Raw genomic sequence first — 22,488 nt, 5'->3', positions numbered from 1 at the left:
CATGGGTTGCCTGGCCCTAATTCCAGGATGCCAAGATGCCATGAGCTCTTCAAATGAGACACTGTGGCTTACAAACGCCCTACCTCCAGACTATTTTAAAAGTTTGAGCAAAGCACATGAAATTAGGAAATTCTGACAAGTAAGGGGAAACGAAAGAGGAATTCACATTTACCACCAGCCTACTATGAATCAGGAACTGTGCTAAGTGCCGTCGCTTCCACAATGGGCTGATGATATAATTTTTTAAATATAAAAAGTGTGATGTCACAATGCTGCTTCTTATTGGCACTTCATAGGAAAGTTCTTCATAAAGGTAGTTCTCCCTGAATCATTTCGTCACTGACCTACCAAAGGCTGATCACCCTGGAAAAATGAAGTCATGATTTAGCTTCTACTATTCTAATGGAGAGATCATCACTTTATGACTGGATTTCTCATTCACTGATTTAGTCTTTCATTCAACAAATATTGAGTTCCTACTCCGTACCAAGACTGTGATGAATGACAGGAATTCAGCTGTGAATACCTTTCCCTTAAAATACAGTAAGGAGAGCCACACAAGTGAGTGCTGGGCAAGTGGAAGGCAGGGTGGGAGCACAGGCCGGAGGCCCTTCTTAGATGAGCAGGGTTTACTTTTTCCACTTGTCTCCCAGACAAAGCACACCTATCTTCCTCTCCACGCCACTGCCACCATCCTCATCATTTCACACCTATATTTCCACAATAAGCTCCCTGCCTTCAGTCTCCCCACCTCCAATCCATCCTCCACACTGTGGTCATCTTTCTCGAATGCAAACCCAATCATGTCTCAAACTTTCAAACTCTTTCCAAGTCTTCCGGATAAAACTGAAGCTCTTTTGCTTGGGATATTTCCATTCACACTTGATCTCTGCCATGATAGTTTGCTATTCCATGGAGCTAAGAACCCACATCTCTCACCACAGACACACAGAACTACTTCCAGTTCTCATATAGTTTTTTTCTGCCTGGAAAGCCTTTCTGCTCTCCTTGTCCTTCAAGACTCAGCTCACCTCAACCTCCCTAAGAAAGCTTTTTGATCTTCTCACCCTCCTTTAGGTGGATGCCTTCCCTTTGTGCTTTTACAGCATCCTGGGCATATCTCTATCCAAACACGGACTCCACGACATTAGTTGTCAGTTAATGTTACCCAGCTGCTGTTCATCTCTGTATCTACACTCCAGCACCCTGTGCTCTAGCCACACAGGATGGCTTACAGATACCCTACCTCATTGGGTAAACTTTCACACATTTCCTCTGCTTGGACTGTCCTTTCTATCCTTCTCTACTTGGTAAAAGACTATTCATTTTTTAAAAATATCTCAAAACCGCAGGGGAAGGAAAACAAACAAACAAACAAACACACGTCTGTACTACTGGCATTTGGTTTAACCTATAATTATAACAGTTAAATAGACTGCACCATAGTTAGCTAAATACCTATTTCCCCCACCTTGAAAGCTGGGACTATTTTTCACTTCCTTGTGGCTTTTTTGTTGTTTTTTTCCCCTAGCCCCCAGCACATGATAAGTACTGATGTGTGTTTTTTGAATGTTGAGAAAATCCAGGAGGGAGGATGAAGTATATAGCGTACATGTTAAGAACTCACTGTGCAGTACAGAGCTATCCTACTCTCTAATTATTTCATGTGTGTTAATCTTGTATCTTGTATCTACAACTAGATCATAAAATCTTTGAGGCCCAGAACTATGCTATACATTTTTATACGACTTCCAATGCTAAATGTGGGATAGGTAGTCAAAAAATACTTGTAAATAGAATCTGAATATAATCAAAATGAACTGAGCTTGCAAATATAGAAAGAGGAAATATATCATAGAGAGAGAAAAGAGAGCTCTAGTAAAAAGCAAAAAAAAAAAAACTTTCTTTGCCAAGTTTTGCAAAGTAAATGATCAGAATGTTCACCATGAAATTAGAAGGACAAATGCTGACAATTTTATTTAAACCCCCTCTATGCCAATATCAACTTGAAAATATCTGTGGAAAGGTCTTCACTAATTGTTTAAAAAAAGAAAAAGAGCTTTCAGATTTCTATCTTACTAAATGCTTTTTAAAAAGCATAAAAGCTGTGCGTATGGAAGTACACTATATTGTACATCCAAAACTAATATTACACTGTGTGTTAACTAACTGAAATTTGAATAAAAACTTTTTAAAAGTCATATAATCGAAGCTGTTTTAATAATATGCATTCCTTTACCAATCCACCTCCCCCCTTTTTTTTCTTTCTCAAAAACTTCTTCACCTTTGGCTATGTTGACTTGTGAGTCAAAGTCTCTTTTATCTGTGAACTTTCTCAGTTAGCTTCATGTATATTATGCTCTCTCCCACTTCAAAGAAGTTACAAAATGTTAAAAATTAATACTAAAAAAAGGTCCCCAGAGCAGCAGAGAGGCGGCCTCTACCTATCATCTTAAAATGAAGAGAACACTCTGACAACCCATAGCCACAAATTTTGGATCTGAGCTTCTAGTGTTTTCTTCTATCAGCATCAGCCTGGCTTCCAGTTTCCCCACACTCTCCTCTTCCAAGGTCTTGAGATATAGAAAAGCCAAAAATATACCTGTCTGAACATCCCAGGTAGAAATAAAATGTCAAGATGGAGAAACTTTGGCACATGGCACTCTCTAGACTTAAAGAATTTGTGATTGTGCTAAAGGTTAGCCCAGGAATAATCAAGTCTTTTCTACCCCAGATGTGACATTCCAGAAATCTCCATATTAGAGTCCCATCCGCGAATAAAAGCCACCATCCATAGAAGTAGAAGGGATCTATGAATTCAGTGAAGCCTGCCGGGTACCTTGCCTCACACTGGACCTCTCTCTGCCTAATCAGCTTTTAGTCACTCCTATCCTAAATAGCCATCATCTGTCCCCCTTCCAGTCCCCTTTGTCCCAGTCCTGGACTCCTCAAACGCTGACTCAGTCTCTGCTGTTTCAAAGGGCCATTAGATTTGAGGTGATTCCCAGGTGCCGGCAGGCGCATCGCACTCTGAGGCCCCGCCCCAATGGGGCTGGCATTTTAGGAAATCCTTTTCTGGGGACCTCTTCCCTAAGGGACCTAAGAGATATTCAAAACGGTGCCTGCCCACCAGCTAGATACCAGGCTGCAGAGAATCCCTCCCGCGAAAGAGGTTAAAAGGGAAAACGATATCCCCACAAAGAAAAATAACCCAGAATCCTCCACATATTCCACCTGTGTGTGTCATAAAACCCCAGGGCAAAAATAAAGCCCCAGCTGCCCCCAGCTGCTGCCGCCGCCACAGCAGCCCCAACCCAGCTCCCAGTGCTGCCGCCGTGGTGTGAGCGAAGACAGCACCTTCCCGCGGGAGGAGAGATCCCCGCGTCCAGCGTTTCCAGGAGGTGATTATGGCAAGCCTTTCAGTAACTCATCATTCATCCCGGCACTGACCCGAGCCTCACCCCGGCGCCTCTGGCACTAGCGCTGAATGAGAAAGCCAAAGGCTGCCCTTCCAATTCTCCAGGTGACAACCGGCCCCCTCCCCCCCACACACACGACGACGCGCCTAGGGTGTGCGGTTCGGGCGGGATGACAGGTGCCCACGCCTGAGGGGAAATCAAAGGCGACGCTTACAGCCAGGGTGAGAAACCCCAACCCCCGCCCCGGGCGGGAGGACTTGGCACCAGCTACCTGCAGGGCGCCCCCGCCCGCACACCGGCTCCCGTCGCAGCCCCGAATGCAGCCAGGAGGGTGGAACCGGACGAAGGGAGCCTCCACGCCCCCTTTGTCTCCACGTTTCCCAAATGACAGGGGAGGAAAGTTTACGAGCGGGGAGGGTGTAGCTTTCTGCTGGGTCCATCTGACACCTCGCAGGAGGCGACCCTCCCTGGGATCGCCCTCTCCCCCTGCACCGCTCGGGCGCCGCCTTCATCTGCACCTGGAAACCCGCAAGCTGGGTCTGGGCCACCTGCTCCGCCGCGTCCGGCCGGGAGCCTGCCCCCCCCCCCCCCACTCCCCGCTGCCCCGGCGTCCCGGAGCCGCCCGCGCTTGCGGGCTCTCCACTCACCTCCCGTGGCGGAGCGTCCTCCCGCGAGCCCTACTGGGCCGTCCGGCTGCCGGGGGCGAGGTGCATTCACGCGGCGGTCGAAGACACGCTCCCCAGGCTCTGCTGCATTCCGCCTGCGTGGGAGAGCGAGCCGGCGAGCGCGCGGCGCGGGCGTGTACGAGTGTGTGTTTGTGCGAGTGTGTGTATATGTGAGTGCGGGTGTGTGTGAGTGTGTGCGCGCGCGCGTGGGGCGGGGGGGGGGGTGCGCGGGATCACAGATCCCTCTCGGCGCACATCCCGCGCTCTGCCTCCTCCTCCGCCTCCTCTTCGCGCTGCGGCTAGCACAGGGTCCAGGTTTCAGGATCTCCTGTTTGTTTAATGAAAGGAAGGAGCAAAAGGCTGGCTGGGAGGGGGTAGCGGGGTGGGGGGGGAGGCGGGGAGGGCGCCGGGCTGCGCATGCTCAGAGAGGGACACCGAGCGCTCACTCCGGAGCGCAGGCAGCGGGAGGAGGGCGAGCTGTAGGTTGAGGCGGGCAAGGCTGCGCCCACCCGAGCAGCAGGGGGTTCAGCCCGGTCCCCGGAAGGCAGCAGGGAAACCCACTCGCAACGGTGCTCGGTGCGCGGGGACTCCCTGCGCCTGCGGTGCGGGAAGCCGGTGACGGGATCCCGACCCATCCTAGGAGACCGCTTCAGCTGCGAGTCCCGGTAACGCCGGGTTCTCCTCTGGGTGTATTTGTAGCGCCGGCGTTCCTGGCCCCGCTCTCTGGCCTCTGTGCTGCGGGGGTGGGGGGGTGTTGGTCTCCCCGGGTCCGGAAGGAATCACAGGCAGCAGGTCGTACCTAAACTGAAATGAGTTTCCTGGTCTGTGCTGCTTTCTTCCCCTCCCAACTTTCACTGTGAAGAACAGAAAAAGGCAACTATTTGAGTCCCAAAACAGGTTTGATGGGGCGAGGGCGGGGAAGGTACACAAAAACCCTCTTCCAAAGAACAAAGCAGGAGTAGAAGGAAGATGAGTCTCCTAGGGCTCCATATTCAGCCTCCTTTGATGACAAGGTTAGATGCAGGAGACATTTGCCCTATTCAAGAAGGCCAAAAGAACAATAGATCCATTGTCCCCCTTGCCTCCAATGCCAAAGCAATTCTTCCTGAGTGGGGCTTCTGGCCGCTTGGTAAAGTGGAAGAACTGTCAACACCAAGAGAGTTCAGTGGGAGAACCTGAGCCCGCTATGGCGAAGGCACAGTAACCTGAGGCCGGGGGAGAGGCTAGGTGAGCGACTTCGCGAGTGGAGTGGAAACTCTTCTTTGGTGAGATTGTTCTAAGAGCAAAACAGGCCACTGGTTAGGACCCATTCAAGAGTTTCCATTTTCAGCCTCCTTCCTGTTTAATCACCCTGTTTTTCCCTCCATTTTCTCTCCAACAGAAGAAAAGACATCCCAAGCAGAGAACTCCTTGTAAATATATTATTACCTCCCGTTTATTCATTTTTTGGTCCCTCCAGAGAAGGACTACCTTTCGGTCATCCCAGCTTTGGAGGGACAGAAGACAGTCTACTCTGTGCAAATCTCTTCCAAGCTTTCATTAAAGATCACCTCCGAGCATTTCTATGCAGTGCAAGCAAGCAGATGCCTACTTGCTGAACTCTGACCCCCATCCCATTCATCTTCCCAATAATAATGCCGAGTGACACTAGAACAGCAGGACAATTAGATCTAACCCTAGAGCACACCCGGAGGAGAGAAAACAGCATGTCTAAATACCACCAACAAAGGAAAGTTTAGGAGAAAAGACATGAGGGAAGGAAGGGAGGATGGAAGGAAAAAAAAAAAAAAAGAGAAAGGGGAAGTTCTTTGAAAGTGAAAGTGCCCTGAGTGTTAGTGGCTGGCTCATTCTCTCAGTAGCTCTTTCAGAGGAATAGAACTACAGCATCTCTTTGCTAAAAGAACAGTGAGTCTGAGTCTCTATTCACCAGGTTGGGGCGGCGGGGGGCGGAGATCAGGTTCTCCTGAAAAGCGGCCAAGTCTTTATAATGCACCACTCACAATATTTGGGGCTCCTATTCCATGCCTCTTTTCTCAGGTCTTCCCCTTAGCACCAGGCTTCTTGGAAGACATCTAAGACAGATGATCCCCCAGAGCAGTGAACAGCATTCGCTGGAATGTCAGGGTGTTAGCACTGGAAGGGCCGTGAGGCAGGAAACCCATTCTCCCTGCCCTAGCATTGCGTAAGCACCAGGTGAGTGAGGGCTCCTATCCAAGCAGTGGGTGGGACCTGGAACAGAGGTCAGGCTGGGGTAGGTGCAGGTCTCAACTTTGCAGTTCCGTCAATAGAGATGGTACTGAGACACTTCTTTCTACAGTAAGTGTCCAGGGCTGCCTGGCCAAGAAGCACACTCTCCTTTGTCTGAGGCTGGCCTTGGGTGAGGAGGCAAGGGACACTACTCCCTTTGCTGTCAGGGACACCCTGTTCACAATCTCAAAGCTCCAAAAAGGTCAAGGGTGAAGGAGACTTTACAAAGTGGAATTGCAAATAAAGTGGGATCCCTTTATGGTGCTGCTAGGAGAGGGTGAACGAGAAGTTCTGGAAGAGCTTTTTACTGTTTGGGGAGAGAAGGGCAAGTACGGGGGACATTAAATGAGATGCTGTACATAAAACAATAGTGCTTAGTGCACAACGAGCTCTCTGTAACTTGTAGCTCTTATTATTTTGGTTTTAACATTTTCATTATTGTGATTTTTTTAAAAAAGGCTGAGGAAATTTCCCCCCCTAAGCTTAAACAAATAAAATAGATGAAAGCCAACTGCCTTCCAATTTTCCTTCTGGCTTCCTCCATCGCCCCCTCACACATCACCCTGTTCACTGATGTATTCAAATCCATGAAATGAAAAGCATGTTGTAAAAATGTGCGGCAGTGTGAATGGTGACTAACCCTCACCCTCACCCCTCCACACTCAGAGCTAGACATAAGCTTCGGGGAGCATTGTTTTTCAGTAATATGCCTCAAGCACTTTTTGGCACTCACATCTCTCAGAGATTAAGGACTCTTCCCGCTTAGCAGTCAGGCTCTCTTGCTGCAACACCCCAACTACATTGGCTCATCAAGCTTTGCATTTTCACTTTTTTTTTTTTTTGCCTTCCTTCTAATTTTAGCAATCTAATGTGTTACTCCTCCTAGGTAACAGAATGCCTGAAGCCAATTAATATGCACACATCTGCAGATGGTTTTGAGAGAAATTAATGGTAAGATGCCAGGGGCTCATGTATTCAGGTATTTTCAATGCTCCTTAAATTCAGATTTTAGACTTAGAATTCATCTCCTTACCGAGTGGACAGTCCCTAAACTTTGCACCTCTCTCCACCAACAAACAAACAAATCTAATAACCTGACCTTGTATATTCACAAAATAACCCAGTATTGTTGCCCAGCTATGTATGAAATTATATTTTTAAAAAAGAGCTGGTTATTAAATTTTAAATAGAACTAGCTGTTCAAAACATAGTTTCAATACAAAAAATTGTAGAATTAATAAAAACCAGTAATAGATACAGTGTTTGAACATAAAACTCTCCAAAGTTATAGAAGCTATAGTGATGTCTCGGTTCTTAAAAAATTATATGAAAGCAATTCCATTAGGTTATATATTGCTGAAATAATATAACAATTCTATGGTGATACAGTATATGCATAAATTCTGCTCTAATATTTTCCAATAATTATGAAACACACTTACCATTTCCATTTGAATTGTTCTACCTATAATTTTTGTTATTTTCAAATACCACCCTAATGAGATAAATAGATTTATAATTTTTTCTTCTTGTAGAATTTCATATATATGACCATTTTTTCTTGTTCGGTAAAAATGCCAAGCATTTTTTAGTAAGGGCTAAGCTAGTGATTTCTTATTATAAGGATAAAAATGTTCCCATGAATATCAAAAACCATTACAAAACTTAGTGACTCAACAAGTTTATACATTATGCTCTGCTCATCACAAGTATAGCTACCATCTATCACCATACAACACTATTACGGTACCATTGATTATACTCCCTATGCTGGACCTTTTATTCCCGTGACTTGTTCATTCTATAACTGGAAGCCTGTATCTCCCACTCCCCTTCACCCATTTTGCCCATCCCCCACCCCTGCCCCTCTGGCAACCATCAATTTGTTCTCTGTATTTATGCATTTATTTCCGCTTTTTTGTTTATTCATTTGTTTTATCTTTTAGATTCTACATATAAATGAATCATACGGTATTTGTCTTTCTCTGACTTATTTCACTTAGCATAATACTCTCTAGGACAATCCAAGTCGTCACAAATGGCATGAGTTCATCCTTTTTTGTGGCTGAGTAATATTCCATTGTATATGCGGTACACCTGAAGCTCATATAACATTGTGTGTCAACTATACTCAAAAAAACATGGGAAAAAAAAGGAACAAAATTTTTTCAGCTTTATTGGGGTATAATTGACAAATAAAAGTTGTATATGTTTAAGGTTAAAAAAAACAATTACAAAAATATCTCCATAATCTTATTGACACATTAAGTCCTCTTTCTATGTCTGACTTACCCCCACTTAGGTTGGTTGTGAGCCATTCAAGGGCAGAGGTTTATTTCTTTTTTATGGTCCTGGTACTTCATGAAAGTAAGCAAGTGGTATATGTTCAGTATATGTTTAAAGAGTAAATGAATAAATACATAGCCAAAAATAAATTTCCCCTGGAGACATGTTCACTTTGAAAAAGACTCCCAAGTACCATGACACTTGGTACTCCTCATAGATGATGAAGTCGAGAGACTATTTTAAGTTCCATGTGGAACTACCTTAAGTATTTAAGGTTTTGTGTATGTGATTATCTAAAACTGGACATTGTATGAGAAAGGCAAAACAGATTTCTGCAGATATTTTTTATCCCTTTGAAAACATATAAATCAAGCCCATTCTAATTTTTCTGGTTCAGAAAGAGAATGCATTTTGGCTCCAAGTGCAGTATTATTCAAAGGATAACTTCCCAAACCAGCCATAATAATGCTCTAATTTATTTAACTTTCCCCCTAAGTAGGATGAATAGTTGAGACAATAATGGTTAGAACTCTTTTTCTCTTCAAAAGAAATCCAAAAAGTGAAAAAGACCACCCCCAGAATCTCAACCCCAGCACTTCTATTATTACTGTGTTGGGTGAGAGGGACCAGTAAGAAGATGGTTCTGTGTTCATGGATGGGATTTTGGGGATGGGGAGTGGGGGGTGGGGGGAAGGGGTAGATTAAACGATAAAAGGTCTCAGCTCCAATCACAACCACCCTGAGCCAGGGGCAGGAGAATGGAAGGCCCAGGTTATTTGTGTCATGTTTATGTCTCCTCTTTCATTAATGCACCCAGTAAAAGAGTTTCTTGAGAATGATCTCAGAGAAGGAGAAAGAGAGATCCCAAGACAGAAGCTGCAGTCTTTTATAACCTAGTCTCAGAAGTAACATACCATCACTTCTGCCACATTCTGTCAATCACACAGACAAGCCCTGGTGCTCTCCTCAGATTATCTTCATTTGAGGGTCCCTGTGTTTCTTGCCGGAACCCTGACTGATACAGATTTCAAGAATCTTTTCTTATTTATGGACTCATCTCACTCACACTAAACCTAATGATGGTTGCTATTGCATCTGCTCTGATTTCTGGGTTCCCCCACGTATTCTAGGTTGCTACTTCATATGGCCTAGCCCCCAGGATCCATGCACATTTGTTGCTGGAAATCTTACCTAGTGCTCCACATCCCCACAAGTGAGACCCAGACACATATCATTGACTCCCCTACTGTTTGGTTTCACCCCTGGTGCCATGCTTATTATTTTTCCTTGGAAACATCACCAGGAATTGTTAGAATCATGACTCTGCCTGCCTCGTACTTCACATGTTGTAAACATTCCATGGCTAGGATCTTCTGTCTGCTGACTCTATGGAATCCAGGAGAGGCTAGTCTTCCAGAGCCCATCTATTTCTCTTCTTCGTCTGTCCCGTGCTGCCAACATGGAACCCTTCACTCTGAATAATATTAATGTTCTCACTTTTCTCATCTTTAAAATTACTTTTGAATTACTCAGTAATCACTTATTAAGAGTCTAGTCCTGGGATCAACAAGCTGATTCTGTAAAGATCAACAAGCTATTCCATAATAGTATCTATTTTAGGCTTTGTGGACCATGCGGTCTCTGTCACAAGTACTCAACTCTGTCGCCACAGACAATGCATAAAAGAAGGAGAATGGCTATGTTCCAGTTTCTTTTTCTCTTTTACAAAAACAGGTCATGTGCTGGATTTGGCCCACTAGCTGTCGTTTGCTAACCCCGAGTCTAATTCTTCATTTTCTGCTCTTCACCTCTGTCACCAGCAATGTGTTTGTTAGAAAAACCTGAAGAATCCTGCCTTCTGTCCTGCCTAGAGGAAAATAATAAAAACCATTAAATTGGTGCAGGAAATCTTAATCCATTGTCAATTTAGGAACTCTTTGTCAGCCTGGCTTTCATGCTTTCTTAAGAATTAAAAAAAATTATTTTTCAGAAAATTATTTTTTCCTTTTCTGTAAAGAAGTTGGCTATGTTTTTTCCACATGGAACTATGGCAGCAATAGCAACAATACTATTTTTAGCCTAAAACTCACTTGTACAGCCCTAGAAGTTTAATGAGAGGAATATTTTAAAGGAAAATGGAAAAAAAATAGTGTGAATACAATACTCCTGCCTTTTAAAATAGGGCAGGTAAATATATTCTAATTATAACTAGCACCTTAAGAAAACTGCCACTCTAATAATAAACTCAACCCCAATAAAAAAAGAATACATTTTTACATAGATCCCAATATAGGAGCAATGCCTCTACTGAGTTGAACTCATACACATTTGGCTGCTGGCTGAGCATTTTTACACATTCAGCCCAAAGTTACAAATTCAGCCTATCTAAAAATGTCCCTTCCTCAAAGCAATTTACAAATTCAGTGCAATTCCTCTCTGTATTAGTTTGCTGGGGCCACAGACAAGGATGTGGAGAAATTAGAACCCTGTGCACTACTGATGGGAATGTAAAATGGTGCAGCCACTATGGAAAACAGTATGGCACATTCACAAAAAATTAAAAATAAAATGACCATATGATCGATCCAGCAATTCCACTTTTGGGGATATACCTGGGTATGTCATCCTGAGGGTATACCTGGGTAACATGGTAAGATGGTCATTTATTCTTTCTTCCTTTTATTTAGCCAATATGTGTTAAATGTTTGGTGCCAATGTAATCAGAGAATTTGACATCAAGAATTCCAGATAGGACTCTGAGGAACTTATGCCTAATATTCTGAGTGTGTATTCATGTTATTTTTAATTTATAAGTGTATTTGATAAAATAACAGTTCCATCAAAGGTATAAGAGAAATGTCTTGAGGGCTTATTAAAAACAACCTTAAGGTGTTACTGGAATAGTAGAGTATTATCATGGAAATTTTATTTTAACCATCTAACTTTGATGTTGATATGAGTTATGACATAAAGTTGTTTGAGGAAACTTTTTAAGAGTATGTCTCCTAGGCGCTGGATCATCCCATAGCCCTTATAACTGGTAAGTGATACATTAACCCAGCAAAGTGCCTCAACCACTCTTCTGACTAGGAAAACCAGGAAAATTACTGAACTATATACCAACCTATATAATTATACTATGTTATCTTTTCATAAAATACCAATGATAATTAACATCACCATCATTATCATCAGCAGAGAATTTTCATCAAATTACTTGCCCTTAGTCTACATAGCTTGGTAAGCCAAAGATTCAGTGAGGTTAGGTGTCTGTTATTTTGGCTTGCAGTATTATCTCTTCTACCAGTAATGCTATCCATATTTCCTCTAACAAACCACCATTCTTCAAACACTAATCCATGTAGTTTGGAGATATAAAATCTCTCCCACTTCCAAGCATGGGCACAGACCCGACCTAGTTAATCAGAAACTCCCGTTGCCCTAGCCTTGTGGTGTCTGAGATAGAAAAACCAGGAAAAGTAAATTAAAATCCAGGACTTTTGTTCACAGGAAAGAAAACGTCCCCTTTTACTGGGATTCTAAGCATTTAAAATGCTCTAAGCATAGGAATGCTAGGAGAGAGGCCTTTATATGATTTTGAACCCTTGAACCTAGCCATGCTTTAAAGTATCACTTTTCAAGGACCTTGCAGTAATTTGAGCAAATAATTCATTTTGCTTAAGTCATTTTGAATTAGGTTTTCATTCCCTGGCCCCATCGCAAATGTCTTTATAGATACATTAATTTCGGATTCTCTTTAAGAATGATAATGACAAAAGGAAAAACTAGCAAAGGATGGGAACAGTGTTTAAAGGATATCTCTGGTCACACTGTGACTGATTTCTAGCCCTGAACATTTTAGGCAGTCTTCCACCCATGAGCATACATCTTGTATGTCCTCTTCCCTTTTTCGGAATTGCCAGATTCAAAGGCTGGCACCCTTCAAGGCTGACATCCACTATTAGACAGATGGAGCTGAAGGGGGCAAGGCAGAGGCCAGGCAGACCCTGCCAACTCATTTGGCCTCAGGCCCAACCCTACTCTATAACCACCACTGCTGTCAATATCGAGCTAAGGCTGGTCTGAGTTCTCCTTGCTGTCAGCTTCTCTAGGCTCCTGAAGATGATAGTGGTTTTGGAAGCTCATTGCTCCGCCCAGATCTGGTGGGTACATGTGCCAAGCACAGTTTTGTGTGGTCAGACAGGTGTCCACTGGCAGTAAGGCGGGATGAAGCTGCCTGCCCCTGCCCCAGGGGCTTGTGCACCACAGGGTAGTCAGGGAAAATGCCTGGAACAGCTGTCACCCCTCTGACCGCCAGGCTGATCTGACTGGCTTGGTGGGTGTTCCCTCCTTCCTCACAGCTCCCAGAGTTGTTCAATTCACAAGCATCACCTTCCAGAGAAAGTGGAATGTTCTTATTTGTCCCCCTCCCCAGGTCCATCTTTTGCTCTGCATCCAGAAGTGATCTAAAATGTAATCTGACCATGTCACTCACTGGTTTAACCCTTTCCCTGGCCTGATGCTTAGGCCATGGTCCTTCATGAGCTTGACAAAGACTTCATATATATCAGCCCCAAATCTTAGCACAACTCACCCAAACCTTGTCTCCTCCCTTCATTCCGAGTGTGCCAAGTTTTCTCCCCCTGATATCTCTTACATACTGTCCTGACTTTTATTTGTCCTTCATGTGTCAGCTCAGACACCACCTCATCCAGAAAGCCTTCTTTCAATCCCCCAAGGTGGGATGGGGGAAGTGAAGGACCCTCCTCTGTGTTCTCATAGTGCCCGTAGCTTACCCCTAGCCTAGCACTTCTCATACTGCATTGTAATTACATTTATCTTGTGACTCCCTTTCTAACCTGGGAGCAAGCTGAAGATGAGGGAGTTAGGTCTTTTACCTGGTATATAATGGGTGCTTAGCTTATGTTTGCTGAATTAATAAATGGCATGTGACTACGTGTGCTTTCCTACTAGAATTAGGGCATAAAATGTGGCAGTAAATGACTGATCTTTTTAAAAGATTTTATTTATTTATTTGACAGAGAGAGACACAGTGAGAGAGGGAACACAAGCAGGGGGAGTGGGGGAGGGAGAAGCAGGCTTCCCACCGAGCAGGGAGCCCAATGTGGGGCTCAATCCCAGGACCCTGGGATCACGACCAGAGCCAAAGGCAGACGCTCAACCGACTGAGCCACCCAGGCGCCCCATAAATGCCTGATTCTTAAGGATGTCTCATCTCCGGAAAAATGTTACTGCCTTCCTCTGCTCATAAGAGTGCCTGATTCAAAGGGAATGGGGACTATGCTTGCCCAGACATAGAGGGAGCAGGAGGACTCTTACCACTTTTTCCCCACTTGTTACTAGGTCTAATAGAAAAAGAACTCTTGGCTCTGGAGCATCCCATCACCACTTCCACTGAACTAAATCACTTTTAGCTCTATGCCCACTCCCCAAACAGCGGCATACCGTGGGTGTGCACGGAGCACCAGGGAACACAGCTCTGCTTTGGCACATCAGTCGTGCCTATACCCTCAAATATCCAGTGGCTGCTGTGCCACCTCATGCCTACGTTAATGAGTGTTAGCAGCTGAGGGCAGTGGGACTTCAGCACCACCTGCAATGCTGGCTCGGTATATTGGATTTGTCATAAAGATCAGCATCTGTGCCAATAATGGTGGACATCAGCAGCAGTTGCAACGTTGAGGCTCCCTCTTCCAGTATAATGGTTTTCCTTTGCCAGGAGCCAGAATTCAATTGGAAAATGGTGGTGTCCATACGGTAGAGGAGATGTTTTCATCTATACTTGTGATCCCATTTGATACACCCTAGTAAACTGGAAGAAGCCAGAGGAATGCAGTTTGTTTTCAATGAGACTAGTTCCTCTAAATTGGCATGGCCCAAAATAACATTACGAATTCTATGGACTACATTGAAATAGAGTCCCAAACCCTGAGTTCAAGTCTTGGTTATGCTCTTCATTTATTTCTCACACTGGCATTAGGTAAGGTCCTCCTCAGCCTCAGGGTTATATCATCTAGAAAACAGGCACAATAAAGTCCCCCCCTCATTGGATTAGATTAAGATCATGTGTGTCAGTGCTCTGCAAAAGTGGAGTGGGATCAGCAGCCACTCTGTCCAACATGGTGCTTTATACATAGAAGGTGCTCAATAAATATTTGTTGAATCAAAATACAAGAGGGCTATATCTCCAGCTCTGAACACAGCACTAAAATGTTACCAGGATAAACTGATAAATCTTTAACTTCCTCCACTTCATATCATTCTCCTCAGTTTGAGGGAAAGGAGTAACATTCTCTAGATGGTTTGTAGCTGGGTGGAAAAAATATACAGGACCTGAGTCTTCATTTCAGTGAAAAAGATGCCCTCAAATTTCTGAGGCAGTCACACTTCTGGGATATCCTTAGCAGTTCCCACAGTCCCACAAAGTTCTGCTTCACGCACCCTGAGGAAGGTGGGGGATGAAGCTGCAGGGAGGGGTTAGTTGGATTCTCCCTTGACTGCTTAGCAGCCTAGAGTTTTTCTAGTTGTGAATGAAGGAAGCCATCAACACCATCAAGGACTACTAAATAAAAGCCACACAGCTTCAAAACCCACCATGAACGAAAAAGGGCAGTCTTGGCTAATTAGTCCTCAACAGATGCCTTGCTAGCAGTGCCTCAAATGATGGTAGTCATGATTCAAGGAAAACAGTAACTGGCAAGCTCAGAATGTTTGTCGAGTAAGCAGTAAAAGTAATTGAGGAAATCTGGGTATAGTTGCAGACCCAGACTCCTAAGTGGACGGCCCTGGGGTGGACCAGAGTGTGCCCTTCTAAAGGAGGCAGATAGTGCTTGTCATACAGGAAAGGGACAAAGTGTTATCAGTTCTCTGGTTTTCAAGAGAAGCTGCAAATCTGGTTTTACATGGAATCTTTGATTTTTTTTAAGTTAAATAAAACCTTTTTGGAAATGCTAACAAAGAAACCCTGTGTTGACCAAGAAATGACATCCGTGAACAGGATTCAAACCCTGGTCAGCCAGTGTGCTTCTTCTAACCTATAACTTTTCTGTCACTCTTCAGAGATTTCTTACTTTACTGGGGGACATGGACTACACAAAACACATCCTAGAGCATGTGACTGGATTATGCTATAGTCACCAGGAAACTATGAGGTGCCTTAGGACTTATAGGAAGGGAGCAGTGATATTGTAGGGTATAATTTCTTGTGAAGCAGGGGCAGTAAGGTGAGTGAGGGAGTAAAGGCTTTCCTGTGCAGCTCAAAGAGCTCAGAAGCATGTGTACACACACACACACCAGATGAGATCTGGATGCATTACATAGGTAAAAACATATGCAGTGAACCCAAAAGAGAATGGAAAGAGCATCGTGCTAGGAAACAGACTCCCTAAAACTGTAGTACACATAGCTTGATTTTCTCATCTGTAAAGTGGTGATGAAAATAATGCTGTCTCTTTGTAAGAAATTCAGGGGATTCAATGAGATATGTCAGACATCTGGCATAGTGTCTAGCAAGAGTATATTCCATTATTATTATCATTATTATTATTATTGAAAGTAAGCCCCATACAGACAGAGACTTTCCCTTCAATACACATTTCATACCACCTAACAGACTCAAAGTGTTGTACCCTCACAAATGTCATCTATGGTGGGTTGCTTCTTCACCATAAAAAAAAGACCATTGGGATTAGCCTGAGAAGAGTAGTTTGGAAAATTCAGTTGTACTTCTGCCTCCCGCACCTTCTCTCATAATTCTCCACTGGGGTAGGGGTGAGGAGCAGCAGGGCAGCTCCTCAGTAGCAGAGCCCTTTGCCAATAATGAAGTCCTTTCCATAGTGAAAAATTCAGCAGAAAAATGAGGCTATCACCATTTTTTATTTTAGTTGATGTATTTCACTTCCCCACTGTCTGAACAAGATCTTTGTAAAAATGGAGAAACAAACACTTAATGACATTTTCCAAAGGAGTCTGATGTGTACCTGGGGTCTGATTGGCTCCAGCTGAGTAGATGGATGCTGCTTGGGAGCAGCTCTGAATTTATCAGCCTGTCCACCTGTCAATTTCAATGTGCATTTACTCATATTTCCTGTTAGTCTTCAAGGCTGGTCTACTTGAATGACTGATGTATATAGATGAACTATCATAAAATGGGCAACACATATAAGTGTTCTCAAATAAAAATTTAAAACAAGAGACAATTCCTTACTGGCCAGCAGCCATGTGTATTCATCAAGGGGAACAAACCTATCCTAATAGGCAACATTTGATGAGGTGCTCGTTTCTTATCCCCTCACTTCAGACATTTGGATGATTATGCTAAAAACTACAGGAGTTGTCAATGAAAAGACAGATATTTTGGAGGGCAAAATAATAGATTTCTTCCCACCTATGTTTTGACAAATACTGAAATTTAGCTTTTCATTCTAGGGGCTACAACTTCTAATTTAACATATTAATGGAAGGCTTCTTTGGAGAATAGGTAGAAACCAACTCTAATGGATTGAACTGAGTCCTCCAAAAGTTCCTATATGGAAGTTCTAACTCCCAGTACCTCAGAATGTAACTTCATTTGGAAATAGGGTCATTACAGATATAATTAGTTAAGATAAGGTCGTACTAGACTAGGGCGGGTCTCAATACAATATGACTAATGTCCTTATGCAAAAAGGAAATTTAGATGCAGATAAGCTCACACAGAGAGAAACCATGTGAAGACTGGAGTTATGCTGTCACAAGCCAAGGAACTACTAGAAGCTAGGAGAGAAATCTGAAACAGATTCTTCCCTAGTGCCCTCAGGAGTATGGCCCTACTAACATCTTGATTTCAGACTTCTAGCCTTAGAACTGTGAGACAATAAATTTCTGTTGTTCTAAGCCATTCAGTTTGTGGTACTTTGTTATGACAGCCCTAGCAAACTAATACATCAGTAAACCAATTAGATTAGATTTTGGCCAATGGAATATAATGGGAAATCTGGATAAATAAAAGAAGTGACTTGAATCTACCTATAAAGTTTCTCCCATAATGCCACAATTTGTATTATTTTGTTATACATTTATATGTGATACATTCATGTTGAAAGACAGTTATTATAAAAAATGTTAATAAAATACATATGGAAAGAGAACACCAATACTATAGAAGATAGAAAGAAGGTCATATATTACCTACAAGGATTAATGAAATTTCTGGAACTGAGTCTCAAACTTTTCTGGGTGCTTTCTTTTTTTTTTTTAAGATTTTATTTATTTATTTGTCAGAGAGAGAGAGCACAAGCAGGGAGAGCAGCAGGCAGAGGGAGGGACTCCATCCCAGGACCCTGGGATCATGACCTCAGCTGAAGGCAGACACTTAACTGACTGAGCCACCCAGGAGCCCTCTGGGTGCTTTCTAATAGCCTAAGTAAAATGCAGAACATGAAGGATCTGTAGTGTGCTACAGAAAAGAGAGAAAGTTCACCAGTTTCTTGGAAACACAAAGTTTTAGTTGATACTTTATTATGTTTTAATTTATTACTATTACTTTTATTACCAAAATGATTAGATGAGCACTAAAATAAAGAACCAAACAGTAGTTTTTACCTACTAGGGGAAGAATGGCTATGCCATTTATTTATTTATTTATTTTTTAATTTTTTTTTTTTAAGATTTTATTATTTATCTGAGAGAGAGAGGGATAGAGCACAAGCAGGGGGAGCACCAGAGAGGGAGAAGCAGGCTCCCCGCTGAGCAGGGAGCCCGATGCGGGGCTCGATCCCAGGACCCTGGGATCACGACCTGAGCCAAAGGCAGACGCTTAACCGACTGAGCCACCCAGGCGCCCCTATGCCATTTATTAGTAAAGAAACACCAGTGTGGATTATATATATAATCCCATGTATACCCCATGCGGACCTTCCGCCCACTTAGCTATTTCTCAGTAAACTTTTATAATCCATGAATCCGTGTCCTACTTAGTTGCCTGTTCAGTTTTGACAGTATTCATTTAATTAATTAAATTGTCATATTAAATACAAATGCCTAAAAATGTATGCAAAATGCATTTATTTTTATTTACTTTTAACTGGTACATATTTTATTATTTTTAAAATTTTAATTCCATTATAATTAACATACACTGTTATATTAGTTTCAGGTGTACAATATAGTGATTCACCAATTCTATACATTACCAGTGCTCATCACAAGAAGTGTACTCTTAGTCCCTTCTCCTATTTCACCCATCCTCCCCAGGCAAAATATATTTTATACACAGCGTAAGCATATAGAATCAGAAATTAATTTGTTTTAAACAGATTATCACCATGATCTCCTTCTGTGATAATGTTTAAAAAGTTATCACTTTGCCTTAGCACCAATCTGTGGAAAATGGTAAGAATAAGACCAATTTGAGTATTTATTTGGATGCACATTTCCACTCTCTTGTTCCAGCCAAGGCTTATATAACTCTGCCTGGACCCAGAGTGCCATCAGCATGTATTTATACAGAAGAGACAGGCAGGGAGCAGTTAATGTCCACATTATGCACAGGTGTAACAGGTATGATGGGAAGTTTCTTAAATGTAGTCTGAAAGGAAATGTAAGGGAAAGGACCTTCAATTTTTCACTGTATAGGACCATATTTGGTTTCATAGGAATAGTCCCCTCATGGAGCTGCTATATACATAAAGGAGAGAATGTAAGATAATTTCTAAACATTACCCCGAAGAAAGCAATAAAGACAATTTATACTTTCTACTTCCTATTGTGTCAATTTTAGCTAAGTTGAATTTTTATAGTGAATTCTCATTTCACTGAAATTTCAAATTTATTGACATAAAAGTGTCCATTCTATCTTAATTCATGGTTCAAAATAATGTTTTCTAAGAATTTTTAAGGCTTACTCCACTGGTTTCTGGAATCTAGAAAAGTCTGATGTAAATCCAATTGTTATTCCTCTGTAGGAAATAATATTTTCCTACCATTAAATGAAATGAAACTTTTCTTTTAATTATTGTCCTGAAACTTGTGTGGTTCTTTTTTTTAAATACTACTTGTCTCTCTGAGAGACTTTTCTACTTAAAATTTTGTTTTTGTTCAGCTATATAGAATGCTCTTTTATCTTTCTTTTATTAATTGATCTCCATTCTATTGCCTCATATGGATACAGATTAGAAATTCTATATAATATTCCCTTTCAGTTAACTTTCTCATGCTTTCTATATTTTTTTGGCTTTTTTTTTAAGATTTTATTTATTTATTTGAGAGAGACAATGAGATAGAGAGAGACAGCATGAGAAGGGGGAGGGTCAAAGGGAGAAGCAGGCTCCCCGCTGAGCAGGGAGCCCGATGCGGGACTTGATCCCGGGACTCCAGGATCATGACCTGAGCTGAAGGCAGTGGCTTAACCAAATGAGCCACCCAGGCGCCCCTTTTTTTGGTTTTTGATAATAAATTCTAGGAGAATTTCTCAGCTAATACTTTCAGTTCTATATCTCATTCTAGCTAAATCCATTCTCCTAGTCCATTGATTTTATTTTTTGATTGACTTTACTTTTTAAATTTTGATCATGTTACTCATTTTTAATATCTCTAATTGGGTCCTTTTAATAATTACCTGTTCTTATAAGTATCTTTATGAAAATATTAATTATGCATATATAAAAGTATTTTCTCCATTGTTCTTGTTTCTTTGGTATTTTTCTTTTGGTTGAATTTAATGCCTATCTTTTATGGTACTGTTTTTCTCAAATATTTGGTGATTCTGGGTTGTGTGATTTCTACATAACTGATCATCTTCACTCATTCATTTATGGATACTCTTGGTGTATAGTGCCTGCTTCTTGTAATGATGTTGAAGGAGAAGGATATACTTCGGGATGCAGTGTGTCAATAGCATTTCTTCTGGGTTTCCCTAGCTACTGGGGTGATACTGTCTCTCTATCCCAGCTATCCACATTTTCTAATTGAACTGGTAGATAAAAACATCTGCTTCCCGGGCGCCTGGATGGCTCAGTCGTTAAGCATCTGCCTTCAGCTCAGGTCATGATCCCAGGGTCCTGGGATTGAGTCCCACATCGGGCTCCCTTCTCTGCGGGAAGCCTGCTTCTCCCTTTCACACTCCCCCTGCTTGTGTTCCTGCTCTCGCTATGTCTCTGTCAAAAAAATAAATAAAGTCTTTAAAAAAAAAAAACAAACATCTGCTTCCCTTGCTCAACATTAAATTGGAAGTGGGACAAGAACCAACCTGCTAGGGAGGTCTGAACACTGTTCCCCAATCACCAGGACGCCTCCAATTCCTTTTGCCCAATGTTTCTAAGTTTGGAGTACCCCCAGAAGCACACAAGTCTTCCTTCTCTTGTGTGTTTTGAGCTGCAGTTTTCTCCATCAATTCAGAGCCATATTTTCTTATTAATTATCTCTAGTCTAGTGACACATTTTCCTGTTTGTTAACATTCTGTGGATTTATTATTTTTTTAAACATGCATTTCAATTATTCTATAGATTTGGGTAGGGAATATATACACCTATGCCTGAGCTTAGTCCAGTGTCATGGTGCAGGTCCCCAGAAACCTATCTTTTAGTGATCCTGACTGTTCTACCCACACAGTAGAGCTGACAATGGAATACTGGCAAATTAAAATTCTAACATCTAAGGGAAATAAAACATTCACTTTTATTTTTGTATATTGTTTTTGAATTGTCTCTTCACACTATAGCAATATATACAAACTAAATTTCTATTACAGAAAGAAAAAGAATCTGTGTGCTTCAATATGTGTTTCTTAAATATTCCATCCTTCTTTTTGTGAAAGCATAGCAAACTGGAATAATTGTATTTCTGTGAAATTTTTAAAATACCAAGCCCAGTAAATATTTGGTTTTTATATTTTTATTTAGGTGTAATTAAAATAAAAATACACAGATATTAAAGGTTTAGTTCAATACATTCTGAGAATTATGTACACCCACATAACCATCACCCCAAATCAGATATGTTTCCAAAATCCTCAGGATGTTCCTTATGCCCCTTTGCAATCAACCCCAAAGCCCCATCCTACTTCTACAGATCAGTTTCACCAGTTTTTGAATGTCATATAAATGGAATCATTATGTAACTTTATGTGACTGACTCCTTTTGCTTAATATGAGGATTTGGGGATTTATCCAAATTATTGTATGTCTTATAGTTTATTTTTAATTGCTGAATATTAGTCAATTAAATGAATATATTGTAATGTGTTTATCCATTCTCTTAGATGGACATTTGGTTTGTGTCTGGTTTGAGCTATGAAAAAATATATTTCTATGAACAATCTTGTACAAGTCTTTTGTGAACATATATTTTCATTTCTCTTGAGTAAATACCTACAAATGAAGTTGCTGAATCCTAGAATATATATGTTTAACTTCACTAGAAACTGCCAAACAATTCTCCAAAATTGTTGTACCATTTTATGTTCTTACTAGCAAATATTTCAGTGGCTCCATATTGTCACCATTTGAAGTCGTCAGTCCTTCTTCTTTTAGTCATTTTAGTGGGTGTGAATGATGTCTTATTGTAATTTTAACTTGCATTTGTGTGGTGACTAATGATATTAAGGGCCTTTTCTCATGGCCATTTTCATTACTGGCCATTGATATATCTTCTTTTTTTTGGGTATTTTTTTAAAACTTTATTTTAAATCTTTCTAGATTTACAGAAGAGTTACACAGATAGTACAAAGAATTCCTGTCTATCTGTCACCCTAATGTTAACATCTTGTATAACCATAATACAGTTATCAAAACTAAGAAACTAATATTGACACAACACTATTAAATGAACTGCAGACTATTTAAATTTCAAAAGTTTCTTCACTAATGTCTTT

The sequence above is a fragment of the Leptonychotes weddellii genome, chromosome 14, assembly GCF_054177405.1.
Source record: "Leptonychotes weddellii isolate Sample4059 chromosome 14, ASM5417740v2, whole genome shotgun sequence".
In the NCBI taxonomy this organism is placed as follows: domain Eukaryota; kingdom Metazoa; phylum Chordata; class Mammalia; order Carnivora; family Phocidae; genus Leptonychotes; species Leptonychotes weddellii.
This window is presented reverse-complemented; position numbering follows the sequence as displayed.